Source organism: Eufriesea mexicana, unplaced genomic scaffold (assembly GCF_001483705.2).
Source record: "Eufriesea mexicana isolate 0111107269 unplaced genomic scaffold, ASM148370v2 scaffold474474824, whole genome shotgun sequence".
Taxonomy (NCBI): Eukaryota; Metazoa; Arthropoda; class Insecta; order Hymenoptera; family Apidae; genus Eufriesea; species Eufriesea mexicana.
Window position 1 is genome coordinate 655380 of NW_016907886.1, and position 20106 is coordinate 675485.

Consider the following 20106-nt stretch of genomic DNA (forward strand, 5'->3'; position numbering starts at 1 on the left):
CCTCGGGACAAAACTTTGCCTATTTGTTAAGTCTTGCCGCCGAAACTGTCTCAGATACTGGCGTCGAACTATGCCTCACACCTATGACCTCCTTAGTCTCGTCCTTCTTCCTTCCTAACCCTCGCGCTGCCTCGATGCATCCTTCGCCGGGCCAAGTTGAATAGGGGGTGGAAAGGCGCGCTCTGATTCGCGAAATTTCGCTGTTCCGCGGGAAATTGATGATATACAGGAGTGCTTGTCCAGAGTTGAAGGTAAAGGAGATGGGAGAGCAAGGAGGAAGCTGCGTATAGGCTCTCGACGATTTTTGGGACCTCCACGAGTACGGGTTGGTTTATGTATTTGGGATAAGTTGATCGAGGAGATGGATGTTTCATTTTGTTGTACTATTCTTGCATTTTATGCAATACGAATTTGCTGCATAGTATCGTATTCTATAGTCTTTTCTGAAGAAGAAACCATAGAACATAATTGGAATTACCTGAAACTTTGAACAGTTAATGATAATCCAGATTCCAAAATCCACCTTATCTTTTATTATTATTTAAATTAGTAATTTTGTATTTAATTTGAACAATTTTTGGGTGAATATATGATTGCACATATCTTGTGATAAATGTATAAACTCTCGGTGACTTTTGGGACTTCCACGAGTAGGGGTTGGTTTATGTATTTGGGATAAGGTGATCGAGGAGATGGATGTTTCATTTGGTTGTACTGTTCTTGCATTTTATGCAATACGAATTTGCTACATATTATTCTGTAGTCTTTTCTGAAGTAACCGTGGAATAGAATTGGAATTATCCGAAACTTTGAATAATTTATGACAATGCAGATTCTAAAATCCATCTTTTCTTTTTTTTATATTTAAAGTAGTAATTTTGTGTTTAATTTGAGCAATTTTTGAGCGGGTATAGGATTATGTGTATCTCGTGGAATGAAAGAAATTTGAGGAAAAACGTTGCATCACAGTCAAAGATTATCGCTATTGTGGCATCGATAAATGACTATAGCCAGATACGAAACGTTATTTCCTCTTTCCAAAGAGCTGTTTGATGTGTCTTCCTTTCATTTGAACGTGACATGCACGTGTGTAAATTTCGAATCGACACGTGTGTATCTTCAAATATTTCTGCCTTGTTCTCCATTGTCTGACATGCATATGTAAATGCATACTTCATACGTTCCGTCATTCGAGTGCGTTATTCTTTTTGGCCAACTAGATCGGGACGTCCAAAGTCCAGGTAGAAAAATTATTCCTCTCAAAATTCGCGTCAATTAAATATCTTTCATCCTCCTTAACGGCAACTAAGTCCTAAATCCTCGCGCTCTCGGCGTACCTTTTTTCCCAACTCGCGTATCAAACTCGCGTACGATAAAATGGATCGCGGAAAGGTGAAAACAGGATCGATTACGTTTTTATATTCCGTTTTTCCATTTCATGAATCGAACACGACGGTACAACAAAGGCGATATAAAACATAAAACGTCGTTAACGAAGCAGATGGTTTAAAAAGAATTGGAAACAGTCAATTCGCTTCTATAATAATCTAAATTACATTTCTTTTTTATCTGTCCTAAATGAAATTTAGGCGATGTTTGCGAAGAACGATTATCGATTATCGAAGTCACGGTGATCGTATCGTGCAAGTCCGTGTGTAACGGCACACGGTTCCCGTTGTAAATAAATTAAAGCTTGATTAATAATAGCTACAAATATAAAATTCGAATTACCAAATAGTACTTTGCGATCATTCGCGTGCAACAATTTTTCAAATCGTGCAAACCTGGAATCCGAACTAATCGCGACATCTGTGTTCGCAATTATGAAACAGAGTTACCAAGATCGACTCGAGATTATGGCTATTCTCGTTTCGAAAAATAAATTTCAAATCTCTAATATTTCTATAAAAGTCACTCCATCTTTCCCAATTATTATTTGTCTGCGTTTAAAAATAAAATTAATTAAATTCGGAGCAGCTATGCAGTAAACGTCAATATCCCAAGAAACAGAAAATTCGGAACAAACGATGACAAGGTCCGCTTGGAATGGGAAGCGAGACTGAACGAATTACTGGAAGAAACGTAAACATAATTACCATTCGTCGGAATTTAACGCATTCCACTCGACCCATCTCCGCCCATTGTGTCGCGGCACAAAAGCGCGTCTACCCGCGTCACCCTTGCTTTTCCGCCAAAGTGGCAATTTAATCGCCAAAAACGGAAACTTCGAGACACGGCGACTGGCGCGTCGGCCGGCAGCTGCAGTGCGATGTAAATTAGCGGAAAGGCAGCGCAACTATTTCGGGCCGGTAATACCTATCGAAAACTAAATCCGTCGGACGGAACGTGAATTCGAAATTAAAAAGTTTCGAGCGACGAGGCCGGTCATCTGCATCTAAATTTTCTCCGGCGCAAGTTTCGGCTCGGCGCGGCACGGTTGTTTCAAAAGGATTTTACCGTGTCCGGAGGGACAACTCGAAAAAACTGAAACAAAAAAAAAAAAAAAAAAAAAAAGAAAGGAAAGGAAAAAAAAATAGAAAAAGAGAACGCGGAAAGAAACAAAAAAATAAAAAGGGCGAACGAGGGAGAGAGAGATGAAGCGAGGGGGGGGGGAGAAAAAAAAATAGAAAAAAGCTGATAAAATTTTTTTTTTTGTTATCCGTTGCCGTGATGTATGCGTGATCAGAATTCGCGAAGTTTCGCGCATCTGGTTCGAGGCGAAAGTTCGAGTGCGACACCCGCACATGACATCGCTGTGTCGGAGTGTGTATCGGAGAGGTGGGATGGCGAGCTTCGGGGGGTGGGTGGTTTCATTGTGACGACAATATCGCCTTGGGCGGCATTGGCGAGGCAGAGATGCAAATTTCGTGGAGGACGGCTCTGTTCTCTGCGTTTTCATCTCCGGACGACGAATTCGGTAACACTGCGAGGGATTCGAACGGCACTCGATTCTTCGGGGTCTGCCCGGGCAGCGCGATAATTAATTTTCCTCCCCGTCGAGCCGAGGAATCGAACCAAGATTCTCCTCCCCTTCGTATCTCCAAAATCATCTCCAATCGATCGTTAAGATCCGAATTTTAGCAATTTTAGAAAATATTCCTCGAAAATTTCAACCCCCCCGCCCGTACAAACGAAGACGATCCGTTACGTTATACTAATCGAAGCTTTCTTCTGTTCCAGGGGACAGCATCTTTCAAATCGCCACGGCAACGTTCATCGTAAGTACCGATAAATACTCCAGCTATTTACACCCCTTTCGACCCCTTCCCTCGTAATAACCCTCGAGCGAGCCTCGAAGACGAAGAGGCACCGCGAAACGCGACTTATCTCGGACACGAGATGCAACGAGAGCCGAGGAGTATGTTCGCGTAGCCGAGTAATCGCCTGTCTAGCCCCCGCAGTCGATTCCTGAGCGTTCTACGCCAATGCGTGCATATACGCGAGTGCAGGGAGCAGCGGGTTGACGGAGGGAAGGGGTTGACAATGCAGCTGCGACGGGGTGGCAGCTTCGTAGTCGGTCGTCGTAGTCTCGTCGTCGTCGTCGTCGTCGTGCAATGTCAGTGGCGATAGCGCGGTGACGGAGACGAAGTAGGAAGAAGGGTGGTTGGACGTGCGGGGAGGGTGGGTGGCGAAGGCGGGGTGAGGAGGAGGGCGGAACTGGTAAACGGAGGTGGAGACGCTCTAAGGTACATAATCATGCTTGCTGATTCCTTCCCTAATAAAAGTCTCACTGTCAGCCCATCCCCAGCGGATCGTCCTCACCCTCTCTCAGCGTCCCCACTATCTGGTCTTCTCTCCTCGTAGAGAGATCTACCTCCTCCGCTGGCTGGCTGGCTGGCTGGCTGGCTGGCTGGCTGGCTGACTGGCTTCTTCTCTCTTGCTCGCGCTGGCAAGTCGGCGCACACGCGTCGCGTAGACAAAAGTGCATATGTGCCTACGAGCGTGGTAACCAGGTCCGCGAGATGCACCCTTGCACGTAGCCGAGTCCCGTGACAGAGATCGGGGTGAGCCGGCTGTGTAAGAAGACAAAAGTAGCAGGGTACGCGAGGTGGGAAGGGGCAACGAGGATTGCGCGAGATACGGGTCAGAAATGCTTGCCGTAGCAGCATCTGAAGTTGCAATTTTTTTCATCCATCCCGATATCCACTCGAAGATTACGCATACGTGTATTCGTTCCTCCGTTTCCGTCTCGCGTCTCGACCTCTGCTCCACGAACTTGGCTGTGGGTGGCTGTGTTCGCGTGCCTGGCTCGTCGATACAGGCCGGGACTTACGACGATGAACACTCGGTATATCGATTAGGGAGCAGACCGAGGATCCCTTCGACGATCCCGCATCGAGAACGATTTGCAAATTAATTTGGCTTTGTCGGTTGAGCCGTCCGCGATACGTTGATCTTCACGGTAAACAGCCCATGCACGCTCTCCGTTCTTTCTTCCTCTGTCTCCCTGCTCTCTGGCTCTGTAAAATGTTAATAGGCGCGCGATTGTGTGCATCCGTGAGGTGAATCTGGTTTGCTTCCGAGACGTCGGGATACCGGGCTGGGATGCTGGCTGGACGGATCTCTGCGGTGATGACTTATTTAATAGCACGTTTTACATGCGTCGCTTCGCCGGTACGTCTCGTCACAGAGATTTCGTCGTTCGGGATTACCAAACGCGTACTATTCGCCCGTTCCGTGACAGATTCGTCGCCGTGATCCTCGTGACGACTGTCCTGGTTCCTATCCCTGGTTGATCGTGACTCTGAGAAAAAAGTCTAGCCACGGACGCGTACACCCGTTGAGTCGGAAGCTGAGAAAAAAGGTAGGGTCCACCGAGTCCATTAAACCCGATACAAATCAAACAGCGAGATCTCCTTTCGGGAAACACGATCCAAATCGAGGGAACAGAAGAACGTGTACGCGTATTAAAAAATTGAAGAGAGCCGGACCACTGAATGGTGCGGTTACCCTTGAGGTTGTTAAGGCGAGCCAGGGGTAAGGGTACAGTCTCGGTGTCTTCGTTTCAGGGTCGATCTTTAAAGGGCCAAGCGTTCGAGGGTCCTTGGCCCAAACAGGTCTCAAGGTGCATGTCTCTGGTGGATTTAAAAGGCCCTCAAGGTGGTCGTGTGTAGGAAAAGAACCAGATGGCTCGACCTACCCCACCTTTCTCGTCCTTCTGCTTTCTCCACCCACGTGTCTAGGCGCTCGAGTCGGTCTCGACATGAAAATGGATTTTCCTTCGCTCTTTACTCGTCTCTGCCTCACTCTCTCTCTCTCTCTCTATTTCTCTCTCCATCCTGTCTGTCTGTGCGTCTTCTTCTCCCCCGATCCAACTTTCGCGCTCTACCCGCTACCGAGTTTTCTACACGAGAACGAGCCGCTTCCCTCCCCCGGCACGCGTTAATAACGTATCTTGATGCGGCCGAGAGAAACTCCGTCGTTCGACATATGTTCCAAAGTCATTGTGCACGGCACGGGAAAAAGACGATACAGTTGTGCCGCTCGATCGTGAACGCTTCCGATGCGGTTCGTTTTTGATGCTGTTAAGCTCCCGTTAGAGAGGAGCTGGAAATTGGGGCCGGATACGGTGGAGAGGGCCGGCCAATCTGTCGCGAACAGCCGAAGAATTGGAAGGCCCGCGAGGGTGGAAGAAAAGATACAGAGCACCGTTTGATTCCGTTTCGTCCCTCCTTTATCTAGGCCACTTTAGTCCACGACCCGTTGCGTCCTCATGATTCCGTCTTCAGTTTTGACAGTCACGCGTGCTACCCTCCAGTCGTGGGTGTAACGGAGTTTTGGCAGGCGAGAAACGGTGTCTGGATACGTTCCTAGAGTAGCTGTGGCAGATGTTCCGCGGACGATGATGGTATCGGAGACAGTCGAAAGATTGGATCGGATCTTTGATAGACACTGCGTAGCTTCGTCAGTTTCTCGATGACCACTTGGTCCAGATGCAAAGGAACTAGTAATTTTAGTTGGGGTAGAGTGAAATGGTATGGAATAGCAATAGGGAATATCAATCTACTTTGTCACTGTTCCTTGTTCAACTCTCATTCCATTACGTGATCGAATAGCAATTATAATTACGTTCCCGAGATCACGTCGAGTCGGGAAATTAACCCCTTCGCTAGTACAGATGACTATAGTCACCGACCACGAAACGTCGTCTACACGCGACGGATGTATAGTCATAGGTCGCAAGAATTGTGTCAAAAATTAAGGCAAGTGCTCCCGTTCTGTTTAGCTCTTTTCGCAAAGTATTGCAAGCATTATTGCAGTTTTTCTTTTTCTTCCTTGTTCAAAAGACTTGGGCCCAAATGCTAAAGACTGCGCGCGCGACACCCACGACGTAACGAAAGGGTTAATGAAAATAGGGAAAATAGGATTGGGATAGACAGGACGACGCTTTTCGTGGAATCTTCTCGTGGCAATTGAGAAACGCATAAAAGAAGAAAGGAACGAATTTGGAGACGCTTCCGGATGAAAGAGACCCCAAGTTCGGGTAGAGGATCCGAACCCGATTTGGCAAAGTTTCCAGGTGTAACGCTAGGCAAAGACAGACCAGGCACGCGTTCAATCCGTGGTGGCGAGCGAAGGTACACCACGCAGACAAAAGGTTTTACGGTCAGGACATTATGTTTACCACACGAACCGCCCCCGCAACGCCTTACCACCGAACACCGGATGTCTCGTGCTGAGAATTAGCAGGACGGATTTACGAGCGACGACAAATCGGCCTGCAGTTCCTCTCTTTCAGTCTAGGCGTTAAAAACCGAGTCTTCCTCGTTACTGGCCACTTTGGCGCGGTTTAAGAGGCTCTGCTCACTTTGCACCGCCGCCTGACAATGAACCGCCTCACTTTGCGCTCGTTTTCGCGCCTTTGTACATTTTTATGGGACCCCGTTATAATTAGCTCGGATCCCTTTCTTGGCCACTGAAAACGGCCACTGGGGGTCTTGGACAGGAAGCTTGCCTTAATATCCCCGATTCCTTTGTACCGGCGTTAATAGAGCAAGAGGCTGGCTCTATTTGTCGATATACGGCACTGGACCTTTGCCCATTTTAGCGTTATGTGTTGTTCCCACCGATTCTCAGAATCGGGTTCACGTCGTGCCTTCGATACCAATTTGCTGTCAATGTTCTTTCTCATTTCCTTGGTCTAATTCTCAGAAGACGTCGGGCAAGACGTTCGTATTCGTCTTTCGTACATATCTATGGAAGATCTCGAGTCTTTCAGGTTCCTAAAAGCGTCAGAAATTGTAGGATATTTATATATCCTATGCATTGAGAATATTCTTCCATGATCTCCAGGGATAGTTTCCCGACGATCCATGTCGTTCCTTCAAAATGAAATATTACATCGTCTCTCCCCTCGTTCACCGCTGCACAAACCATAGGAGGGACGCATCCCAGTGGCCGAACAAATCGATCGAAAGTTCGTCACCTTAATAATCTCTTTCTTTCCCGTGCCCCCTTGTTGCACGCAGCACGCGAGGGAGCAGCCGGGCGTCTGGCCAGACGGAATTTTAATGGGGCACGCCGCGCGGCACCCCACACGGCAGTTCCGTCCTCTAATGTGGAAGTAGCTCGTGCTACCTGAGCAGCTGCGCGTGCATGCGAGGAAAAGGGGACTCCCTTGACAGGAGTTTTATTTTATTTTGCCTTGCCTTATGGGCCACCGGTAGAGGGGACCGCGATAGGGTCAGAGAAGGAGGGAGTCGAGGGCGAGACGAAGAGAAAGGAAAGAGGCCCCATGGGTAGACGCCGCCAGGTACCCAGTGTGGCCTGAACCGAACGTCACGGTTGAGAGGGGGGCCATCTGCCCCCTAACGAGTGCGTGACGTCAGGTGTGACGACGTGTGGCTACAGCGAGACGCGTCTTCTGGGGCCTTCCCCCACGCCGCGGCCCCGTCGCCGCCGAGTACAGCGGATCGGGTTGGGCCTCGCGATGTTTCCCCGTTCGGCCGCCATGTCGCGCTCGTTCCAGTCGCCCCTCCAACCACGCCGGCCAATTCATCGAATCGAGGCCGCTGCGTTCCCGCCGCCGCGTCCATTTGCCGCGATTGTGCTCGCCGCAAAAATTGTCTCTTTCAATTTGCCCGGTGTCGCCCGGTGCCGTATAAAATATGAAGTTCGGGGTTTCACGGTTAATTGTATTGGCGTCTGAAGGGTCACCTTTTCAATTCGCGAAATTAATTTCGCGGGCAGCGAACGCGCGCGAGTGGCCCACCTCGCCCTATTGATCGGAAAGTTTACGCGGATGCCTGTACATCGATCCCGATTCGCTCAACTTTCCCTCTGCCGTGTCTCAAAGCAGCCCACCTCCACCTGGCTAATGGAAAAGCGTTTTTCGCGACCGGGGATCCTTCGTATAATTAATTATTTCGCGAACCGGTCCGGGATCAACGTTTCAGCTCGGGGACATCGACCGTTCGGCTTGCTCGAACCGGCCTTTTTATCGCGAATCGCCATGCCGATGGAAAGCCAGAGAAGTCGCCAACTTTCGAGGGCCTACGTTGAGAGTCACGCGTATGCCTTATGGCCGTTCCACGCTTCGATGCGTTTGCAAGTTCGGACAAGTATATGGTAGGGGATAATTTCGGGCAAGTTTGCTGGATTATAGCGAAAAAATGCCAGCCACTTTGGCCGCGACGAGCTTTCTTTCAGCGTCCGGCATGGAAATCCGGGCAAATTCGCTCGAGCTTGACTTGTTTTGCAACCCCGTGTCGATTCGCGACCGTTCAGGGGTCCGTCCAAGCATCTGTGCGAATTCGATCCTTCGATTTTACCCCGTGTTAACCGAGTCGTCTCAAGAACCGGACCTTTTTCAAGGGACCCGATGTGCCAGCTATGTTGGAATTAAATTTGTAGATTCTGACGGGACGTTACTCGAGTTGTGGAAAGTCAGGCATTAATCATTCAGAACTCCGATTTTAAAATTAAGGAATTTTTTCGAGATTGGAATTCGTTACTTTGGATCCTGGATGATTTATATCTTCATCGCGTGGTTTTTGCTTTCTAACGACTTGAAAGTTTAAGTTGCTAATTGCGTTCGTTACTTTTTCTCCCGGTTTTTCGAAGAATTCTATTACATCGCGTTAGCAGGTCTTTAGGAAATAAGTATTTATTCGTGTCTACCTTCTTTTCGTTATTTTTACATAATTCCACGTTAATCTGTATCAGGATATTTATTAGGATATGGATAAACCTATTTAATAATTTTCAAACAGATCAATAGTCGATCAGTTGTTCTACTGACAAAGTGAAATGCCTAGTTTACCAATTTTATACTTTGTCAATTTTTCAAACACTGTATTTACAGAAAATAGCGTCCAAGGTTAGTCAAAATTCTTTCTCAGAGTTACATTTTCCAAAATATTTCCCCTAAAATTATTTTCCAAGAACCCTATAGGTAAACTACACCAAGAAACTGTCAAAAAATGACGTTTTATACGTATCGTGTCCCCTTTTGAACGTTTCCAAACAACATATTTAAATTCGCGGGTGTCATTGATAATTGTTACACGTTTCTAGATACTCTGCGCGTATAATACATCGCGTTAAACGATTCGTATTTGTATACTTGTACAGTCCCATTGACACAGTCTGCCGATATCCTTGGTACATATTACGTTTCGACGATCGCAGCACACTGCGACTCACTTTTATCGCAGTAGGCGTATTTCGTATCTTTAACAAGACCGTTAAATTGTTCTTTATCACACGGCACGGCGTTATCGTGCTGGGCGGCTTCTGGAGATATATGCACGCACACTTACTTGTTCTCAGCACGCCCAGAAAGCCTGTGCGTGATTCCTGCTACTGTTTACAAAGAACATTCACATCCGAAGAGACGAGCCAGACTTTTCCGCGCGCGTTGACATCCATTTCAAAGTCGTCGTTCAATCAGCGTCAAAGGACCCCGGGTAAAACGCGTTGCCAACCACGCGAACTCGTTAAAATAGAATATTACTGTGCAACAAAACAGTTGTATAAGTTGAAATTATTATGACAATGCACGTTTCCCTGGCAGCTTGGTCATTTCGCTGGGAAATGGACATCTTTTCCCACCCCTGCTCATAAATACCTCTTCCTGGCAAGTTTCATCCATCGATCATACGATAATCCGATTCTTTGCCGGGTAATTTTAATTATTTTCTCGCGTCAACGTGCCTTCTTTCTTACTATCTCGTCTCGTCTCGTCTCGTCTCTCGTTGGATCTCATTTTTCCCTAGAATTTTCCCCGATTTTCCCCGAATAAATTCGAGTTATGGGATTCCTCGAGGAACCATTTTGTCTTCGACGCTTCGTGTAATTGTATCGAATTATTTTTATTCAAGAAAATATTGCTTCTGCGACTATACAGAGCATGACAACGTTGTGGAACATGTATGTGTATTTTAGAAAAAAAATATTTACTTGCGTAACTGATCTTGCGTGATCATGGCGTTGAAAACAAATTGGAATGGTAGAATAAAGGTTGACCTGTTTCTATAGCAAATATCATCATGATAGAGCATACAACGATGTTTTAAACAATTAATCAAGCTACCCCTATAAACCACCCCTGGTCCAGCATGGTTCTTCCGTAATTATAATTATAAAGCAATTACAATTACTTTATGGTATCATTGCGTTTGCAGAGGTTTCGTGTTTATTTTATCGTAATGAAATAACAACGATACGCAGAAATCTTGGGAAGAGTTACTATCGAGGTTTTCAATCGTTCGTTTCTTCGTTATTTTATCTTTATTCGCGTGAATGTAAATAATCTCACTAACACACGTGTCAGGTTCTCATCGTTTGAAATTAACAATCGGGGAGGACAAATTGACAAAATATGTTATTTATATCGGAATCTTGGATGCACGGAATTAACTATCGTTTAATTTTTAATCAACTTTCTATTTTCACCGAGTCGAAGCACGGAATGTAACAGAAAGACGATGAATTTATAAAAATACTCGACAAAGTCGTATTTCTTTAAGAGGTCGCGAATCGAGATCGAACGATACAAATTTCTCGTTACTTAAGTATGGAAGACATAAATAACAATTGTAATCCAAGTATCGTAGAAACCCGTTGACGAAACATGTCTTATACTTTTCTTTACCTCGAAACGAAAACCAAAATAGAAAGTCAATGGCCCCATTTTTATTTGACATCTCGAATAAAACGTAATTGATGAGATATCACTCGGGTAAAAAAGCTTTCAGTGCTTCCTATTTTCATAAATTTACACTTGAATATTGATTTTAAGGAGATACAAGGAAATCTCGTTTTTATTTTATGAATAGCGTGACTGTCAAAAGTTTCCATTTATAGTTGAGCATTATTCTATCGTCGGGTGCCATTTTTGGAAATAAAGAGCTGTCACATAAGCATGGTACGAACGTTATTAATTTGCGAATCACAAATTTCGATAGACTTTTGGGAAAGAATTACACTTTTATTTAATTGAAGCCTATTTCGTGTCAACGAAATGTCAACTCTGTTGAGGGTTATCATACTTTTCGAACGAAAAGTTTCAAGACGGCCATTATGTTATGGGAAGATTAGTATCAAAGTCAGTGATTAGTATCTAATAGTACAATCGACAAACTCCTAAAAATTCTTCTTCTTTCTTTCTAATTACAACTTATGACATGTCAAACCTGTCTAGGGTTTTTGAACTTTACATATTAGGCGTCCATGGATTCTCTTTTAATTTATTATTATTACTTATTATTACACGAACTTTTCTCGTTTTACACACTTTTTACCAGCATTCGAGACTGTAAAACGAAACATTGCTATCTCTTAGGAAATCAATGCGTTATCGCTTGCAATAGACACCTCCAATTTTATCAGTCAATGTACCCTTCTGTTCCAACAATCCCCTTACCAACTCTTCGTATCAAGCTCCCATATTCTCATTCACACAGTCGAAACTAAGCTTGTAATACCACATCAAAATTAACCACCCATTTTTACATTTCTGTCACGTGTTGACATAATTCTACTTTTAGGTCTGAGGATATGTATATCTCGCTCATTTTATTATAATCCGAACACGCAACATATACATATTACACACCCACAGATACCCTCGTACTCACATACTCGTAGTGTCGATACGTTGGATCGAGTAGATACCGATTGACAGTTGTTTCTAGGTACATAAATTTGACATCTCAAATTTTCCTCGGAACCGTTCGACGATCTTCCCGTATAAACACCACAAGCGACGTCCGAAGCCCCCTTTCAGCTACCCCTACTCGCGAAGCGTTCCTCAAAAATTGCCCCACACCTTCACACCCTTGCCACGCCGATCCGTCATCGATTTGGATATATACATTGCTAGCACGACCGCAAGACTGGCGTGTCGTTGACCATCCGGAAAACGCGGGATCGCTGGTGCAAAGGGTTGGCTCGGCATGCGTGCAATCCGTGAAAGAGTCAAGAGTCGGGGCCCTGTTGGAATCGGCGCTCGGTCGCATTCTTCGAGGCGCGCGCTCGCGCTCGTAAGCTCGGAGAGAATCGTGCATATGCACGGATCGATCGGTCGGTCGGTCGCGTGTTACGCGCCTTGCACGAACAGGCTCCAAGTATAAGTACGTAATACGCAGGAATGAAGGGGCATGCGTCACGGAACATCTGCCGCGGGCGCGTGGCCCCCGTTCGTGCCCCAAAGAGCACCGACTGAAGAGAAGGGTCCTTTGAGACAAAGAAAAAGTATGACGTACCGGCAGCTGCCGCTCACGGTGACGTAGGGCCCCCTCTGTCTAGCAGGAGCCAGCGATCACCTAAGGTGAGTCCCTCGTCGAAACGAAGATTTATCATCGGTGATCGCGTGCAACGCCGCTAATTCACGCCAATGGCCTCCTTTAGGCCCAATCTAAGGGCCCTACCTTAAGGCCATGCACAGTCGCGATTCTAAGTATCTCTCTCGCTGTTTCGCGTCATGAGAGCATTTTAGCCGCGCTGTCGTATTGTAAGGTCTGTCGTCTTTTGACAGAGATTGTACCTGTATTATGGGACTAAAGGTTAGGATTTTTAAGAATATTTTTTTCGCCTGTACGAGTGTGTTCCCTGCGAGTGTAGCTTGTCCACGGTTGTAAGAATTTTCTTCGTTTAGTCTGACGTGAGGAGAGGATTTTAGCGGAATTACGTCTAGGCTAATGTAGGGGAGACTAAATGTCAGGGTTTTGAAGAATGTAATTCGTGTTTATAGTCTCGTTTAGGGTGAATCTAGGTACGTCTGCGGCTGCAAGAGTTCTTCACTGTCTTAACTAAACTATGTCTTCGCGTTTTTTCCGGGTTCGCAACGAGACTAGCTCTTCTACCTAGATCCCTGCACCGTAATTCCGAATGTTCTGTCAATTATTCGGAGAGAGCTAAATGGACGCTTATATTTTAAACAGATCCGATTCGTTCACTGTCATCGATCTACTTATCATCCCGGTAACTTGGAACACGGTAACACTGGTTGACGATTGACATTAGGTCTTTCACGAAGGAATAGCTACCGCGACTCTCCGGGTTCTTCGTCACAATGGCAGCGTTTGGCTTCCTCTCGTGCTCTATCTGGAAAGAGGAATCAGTGGACTCGCAAATAACCAGTCCACTGGAAGCTCGTTCCCTAGGTTGCTACCCCTAGGATTCGCGATCGCGACTACTTTCATAAACATCTGAAAAGTGTTTAACTTGGACGTGGACCGATGACTTGCGAAAATATCGCGTACCAGTGGAACTCTGTCCGTAAGCCCCGATCCGGCTTCCTTTTTTCCAGCCTGTCTCCCTCGGTTGCCCGATAGAGACGAAGCAAAGTCCGAGAGTCCATCCTCAAAGCTTGCAGGCCGCTGAGTGCATGCCTTTCTTCTCGACAGAGACGCGAAAGAGGAAAGGAGACAAAGACAGAGGCACGCGGTAAAGCGTACTAATCTCCCAAGTAGACACGCTAATGAAAGCTCGGATGCCACTGTCTTTCCCAGTTTTTTTCAAGGCTCGCTGTTGTACGCGCGCACCTTTTGTCTCCCGTTTTCAACGGAAATTAAACCCAAGACACCCGAGGTTCCCTGCGTCGTAATAAGGATTTCGTTCGCCCGATTACGGCCGCACGGGAAAATTCGAATGGCGGGACAAGGATGGATCCTTCCCTGTTTATTTTCATCCAGAGATAAGCGGTCCGAGCGAAACGGCCAGTTATTGGATACGGTGGAGAGGGGCGAGATCGATAGGGGAAGGTTGCGTTTGAATAGGTAAACATTTGAATAAGTCACGGCCGGAGTAAAATTCACGTGCCGCCGAAAGAATGGCGTTCTGGGATCCTTATTATTACCTGATGGTTCTTCCATGCCCCTAAGGGTGCTCTACGCTACCTCTGCCACTCCCGATCTCCTCGCATCTGTCGGGGCACGCGAATCGCCCTTGCACTTGAAAGATGAGGTCCGGAAAAGAAAGAAATAACACGTCCACTGGCCTATGCTTCCCCCCTGTGCAGCGATCAATTAGACTGTTCTTGTTCAATTGCACGAGATTAATACGCACGAGGCCGAGTCGTGCAGCAATATCCGCATATATTTTTCCTTCGATTCTTTAACGCTGAACATCCGAGTGTTGGTTTTATACGTGTGAATCCGAATGAGGTTGAATAAGTGAAACTCATTTGCGGTCATATAAATATGAAAATGTTTAGAAGAATGTGCCAGAGTAAAACAGTTACGCGAGTATCGTCAAAGAGCAAACATGGGTATATAACAGTTAACCCTTTGCACTCCACGATTTTTTGACTAAAAAAGAGTAAAGGTTCAAAGATTTTCTGCTATACAAATTTTTTTTTTATTATTATTATTATTATTAGAACTGTACAATTTGTCTGATGGAAATTTGGTAAATTCATTTAACGTGTGTTTCATAGCACATGGGTGACAGCCCCATTGAGATATCAACAAAAGATTGTTCTTCATGTTTTGTTATTCGAATCCAGGTCCATGGAAGCTATAGAAATGAGGATATTCTTTTGAGTAGTGAATAAGAAATCGTGTAATAATTAACACGTAGAATTATTTGATTTCGATACCTTTCATATCGTTACACTGTCTTAAACTTGACGTATTAATTAATATCGATCTTCGAAATTTTATCAAATGGCGAATGAAGTGCGCCTCTCGAGTGCAAAGGGTTAATAAGAGTAAAAGAGAGAGAGTTTTCTAGAAAGTGTCAATCTTTTTTCTTTTGTTTAAAATAGTTTACTGCGAATTGTTTTCATTATTTAAATATTTTTATGTTAAAAATCGTAGAAGATATTGGCGTCCATTTCTATCCATAGAACTCTCTCTAACCTAACGGAGGCATTTCAAAATTTGGATTAAAAATTTCGAATACAACGTTATCGCTTTTCTCACTCGTTTTCCTGATTTTTCTTCTAATATTCGTGAAATTAATTCTTCAATATTTTCTCTATTTTCGGGATCTTGTTTCATCGTGGTAGGTTTAGCTTTGAGTGATATTCTTGAATTACGGAGCTTTTGGATTAAATTTTAGAAAGATTATTTTTATGTAGTCACTTCTCGTTTCTATTTATTTTCTTACTTTCCCGATTTTTGAACAGGGTACAAAATATTATTGAATATTATGAAGAATAATTAATTTTCCCTGTAGTATGAAGCGTCTGGGAGATTCCGTAATAATTTTTCCCTATTTTCTGCTCGTACTGTCATGGAGCATGCTATCACGGTTTGGAGAAGTTTGGAGCACGTTATATCGGTTATCGAGTATCAAATTTGAAATAATGCTAGGTGTCGTATTATCGGGGATAAGATATTGGTTTCTGATTTTTCCCAGCAAGATTTCACGACAATCCTCGGGGTTTAACGCTGTAGCGACGTGTTTCTGAAACGTTATCGGGTGTCGTTAAGAATTGACGGCCGAAAATTGAATATTCCTGTACGTCGTTCGTAACAGAATTATCAACGAAGGATTTAATTTTCCACTTTTTCAGAAGCGAAGAAAGCACGTGTTAGAATAATCGATTTTACCTGAAAGAAATAATTAATTACTGCGCTCGTCCGCCAACGTGACATTTCATTTCCTGTGCAAACATTGTCAACCTTCTCCATTCTCGCGTCTACTGAATATTTAAACGTCTGTATAAATATGTCGCGACTCGTAGTTTTCCTGACCCCACCCTTCGGTCTCAAAGCGTCAATTATTCCTGTCCATTATGCTTGGCATATTTTTCCACGACTCGCCAAAGTTCCGCCGAGGCATTCTCTTGACCGTGATTTAACCCTTTGACTTGGATACCGTCTTCTTATATCAGTCGATGACGAATAATTCATAAATTAGCAGCACAGAAGAAGTGATAATGGCGATTAATTGAATCGCCATGCTTCTAGAATATCGTCTCTGCGGGTACAATGAGAAATTACTTTCTCGGGTGCTCGATATTCGAGTACAAATAGAATCACAAATATCGCGTTCAATGTTCATTAATAATTATTGACTCAACCGCTGAATAATTTTCTCAGATAAATATTACGAAACTCTTCAATGTGATACTTGCGTATCGTTTCATAAGCTCGCAATCGAGTCGATGGAAGCTCAACGAATAGGGTAATTCCGACACTCGAAAAATTTTTCGAGTAGTAAAAATTACGATTATTTATTTAAGATTTAAGATTCGCGATAGGAAATTATTCGTGGTGGTTGGGAAGTTTTCTCTAGCTCCCTTTCGTGATTAGTAATTTGTACTCCCTCGTATTAAAAATTGTGGTTATCTATTTTAACGGATTTAAGAGTTGCGATAGGAAATTATTCATGGTGGTTGGGAAGTTGTCTCTAGCACCCCTTCGTGGTTAGCAATTTGTACTCCCTTATAATAAATTATAAACAGGAAATAATACCTTTTAACGAAACACTGAATTTTCTAATAAATTAAAAAATTAATTCGCGTGATACGTATTATGAAATTCTCATCTTTTCTCACATTCAAAATATAATAGTACCACGATTATAATAGTACAAAAATTTTCAATCTCCTTGAAATTCGATCTAACTCGGTGGATCAAAATCTTTCACCCCTTCGTGATGTTCCTCACTACCCTATACTAAAAGAAATTACCGACACTCGGGTCCGAAGAAATTGAAAACATCCAGCTATCTCTTTCCATCTCTGAAACACAATCGTGTACGTAACCTACCCTCGAATCCGTCAACCCCAAACCAAGCTAAACTAGATTTACCAAGCTGATAGAATAACCTACTCGAAGCAGATACCATCCCTTGGCCACCAGCTCGAAGCATGTAACTTTCGGCAGCCTTGTGCCCCGAAATTTCCGGCTAGCTCGAAAAATTTTCACCCCCGAAGAATTTCGATCGCGACGATCTCTCGCGGAGCATTTTTGCCCGAGTCATTCTCCAGCGGTTTCCATGAGCCGAAAGAATTGCACAAGGGGTAGCAAAGGGGTTACTCCGCGCGCAAGACAGAATTCCGCGCGCGGCGAGGGGGATTCTGCGATGAAGGGAGAGAGAGACAAAGAGAGAGAGAGGAGCGAAAGCACAATGACCGCGGCGAATCACGAGTGAATTTGAGAGCGAAATCGCAGGATATTGTTTGCGAGACAGATGCATCATACACATCGAGAGGAGAATGTGAGCTGCTGCCGATGAAAAGGATTCGCAAAAGGGCCCAGCCGAGCAAAGCCGCGATTCCTTTGCATTCTTCCATCCGGGAAGAACCCTTTCATTTGCATCTGTCTCCGAAATGCAAAAAGGCCTTTTCCGAAAATACAGATGTTCCTAACGGCGAGTTAGGCCGCTCGAGTGGAACGAAAAATAGGATATTGTGCGTTTCTCGGCCTCCTCCAAGACACTCGGTTCCATCTTTCAGACGTCCGAGTCTCAACCCGGTAGGAACCAGGTGTAGACAGAGAGCTCACCTGCTTGCACCCTCGACCGACGAAAATCGCGTTTATCGAGCGATTTTATTGGTCCATTTTCCAATAACGTCGCCGGCAGGAAATTTTGATGGGGGTTCCTGTTGTCGATGGTGAAGATCGTGGAGGCTTATAGGGAAATAGGTTCGACTTATTCTCAGGTTCTTCGTTCTCCGCTGTACCTTCGACTTTTACGTGCAACATTGAAAATGGGTGGTTTTGCAATAGAAGAGACTAGGTATCCACTCTTATTTCTAAGGAAAAGTCGATGAAACGAGTAGGGACGTCCGCGAATATATTTTAATATTTGAGTTCTTAAAATTTTGAAAATTTGGAATTTCAATCTTCGTAAAATATGGAAATTTCAGAAACTTTTTATTCTCAATGCTTCATCACGAGAAATATATAAGTTCTTGCATAAATTGAATCAAAGTCGAGCAAAATATCGTACATGTTCAGAAATACGAGTAGACATTTTTCGCGAATTCTACTTGCCAGAATTACTATAGTTAGTGATGGATGAAATATCATTAACAATAAGAAAAATTCTTTATTTAATTACAGAAAATGATCAAACACCAGCATGAAGTATAAATCTAATTAATTTCTCGCAATCGTATGCTCACACCTAGTTTCACTATCGCAACTCAATTACAACCAGTCTGTCTGCTTAGTTCTTTCTACTTTCATACATTATATGAACATACACAATTTATACAACACCTCATTCATTACACGCATACTCGTTTATCACGATAACCTGAATCTATTAGATATTGGCATCCCATGCACACTTGTTCCACTCATTCCTTTCTTACAGACATCGCTCGTTTATTATATCAGCACATATATATTCAAAATCCGTGTTAACCATCGCCACGCTATTTCACCGAACACGCGTGCACTGTGTCTATTAACCTTAACCCTTTTCACTCGAGAGGTGACTCTCAGTCACCGTTTAATCAGATTCTAAATATCGACGTTAATTAATATGTCAAATTTAAAATTACCTAACGATGGATGGAATGTCGAAGAAAAATAATTCTACGTCTTAATTTGCATATGATTTCTCATTTACCATTTTAAAAATATCGTCGACTCTATGATAGAAAGTCTTCGAATGACTATTTTTCCGTAACGAAAAAGTCGTCGAGTGCGAAGGGTTAAATCTACAACGAAAGATCCTAAGTCGCACCGAGGTCGCACCTTATCCAGCATCGCGCGAGAAATGAACGAACGAATAATTTTTCGCGCCTGGTCCGAATTTCTCGGCGTATAATTCTGGTCGTTAGAGCAGGCAATCGTATACCGTGTACGCGTTTATCGGCGTGGCGTTTATCATCGTTAAAATATTCTGCACCGAGCGTCGATACGCGTTGAAACATTGTTTACCGCCGCGCGACCGTGATGGAGCTGTGTTCCGTCTCTGGAAAGCGCGATCGCCGGAAGAAACGAGCGTGTGCACGGCGTCGTCTGGGAAAAAAGGCGATCGACACTCGCGAGAGTCGAAAGGGTTAGTTATTCGATCGGCGAAGGTCGAAAGCTCGCCGGAGGAAAAGAACCGGAAGGGGATCCACGGTAATAATGCCTATCTGGCGTTTCGATTATCGAGATGAAAAAAGATTTTCAGCCGGAGCCTACGTATATATAAACGCGCGCGCGTATTAGCTGACAGGTCTGAAATTGGGAAAAAAGGAAGGAAACGGGCGAGAGGGTGAGAAAGAGACAGAGAGAGATGGGTGGCGCGAGGGTGAGCACTCGCGCGGCCGTACCGCTCCACCGGTCAGACATGCACGCAGTGGTCCAGAAAAAGAGAGTACGCGTTAGATCGAGTTTGCTGATTTTCCGTCGTACGTAAATTCCTCGCCTTTTTTCCACCCCGCCTGCCCGCCACCTCGGCCAGGCCGCCGCTGCCGGCATCGGCCGGCCTCCCCCTGGTCAGATTCCATCCTCCAGCAACCACCGCGCTCCTGGAACGCGAGCACGCCGCGCCGCGGGGTGGCGTGCGCACTTTTTGCGCGGAGATTTTTCGCAACGCCCTTCGGCTTGTCCTCCACCTCCACCTGTGCCACTGGCAACCCCCTACTCCAGCCTGCTAGCCTAGCCGCGTTTTTTATTTTACCCCGCGCGTCGCCGCTCGGACCGTCGGCCGATCAATGAATTGAAGCGTCCGTCCTTTTTTCTTCTTTTTTTTTTTTTTTTTTTT

The 20106-nt window shown here is 44.8% G+C and overlaps 1 long non-coding RNA gene across 1 annotated transcript in view; it reads left to right on the forward strand.

Annotated features, from left to right (window-relative positions):
• Positions 1–20106, forward strand: part of LOC108554883 (uncharacterized) — a 167606-nt gene that overhangs the window by 61646 nt on the left and 85854 nt on the right. The window contains exon 3 of the long non-coding RNA XR_001890726.1: positions 3181–3218. This is a non-coding gene — a long non-coding RNA (uncharacterized LOC108554883). The remainder of the gene's footprint in view (positions 1–3180; positions 3219–20106) is intronic.